Below are 267 nucleotides of genomic sequence, written 5' to 3' on the forward strand. Positions count from 1 at the left end.
GTAGTAGTGGAAATAATACAGAAAAGTTTGCTTCTCTGTCTGTCTGTCACTTCCTATCAATCAAAGCAAGTGATTTAGTTGTCAGATAAGTTTTCCATGTTCTGTTTTCCATTTTTCTTCAAGTTCAAGATTTTTTTTTCTTTTCTCTCTCACGTGATGCTGAAATGATATCTTAATGTTGATTTAGATACAGTTTAACCATAATATCTCTAAATGCTCCCAACCTAAAATAAAGTAACTAGAATAAAGTCTTTTTTTCTCATCTCC

Source organism: Penaeus monodon, chromosome 32, assembly GCF_015228065.2.
Source record: "Penaeus monodon isolate SGIC_2016 chromosome 32, NSTDA_Pmon_1, whole genome shotgun sequence".
NCBI classification, from domain to species: domain Eukaryota; kingdom Metazoa; phylum Arthropoda; class Malacostraca; order Decapoda; family Penaeidae; genus Penaeus; species Penaeus monodon.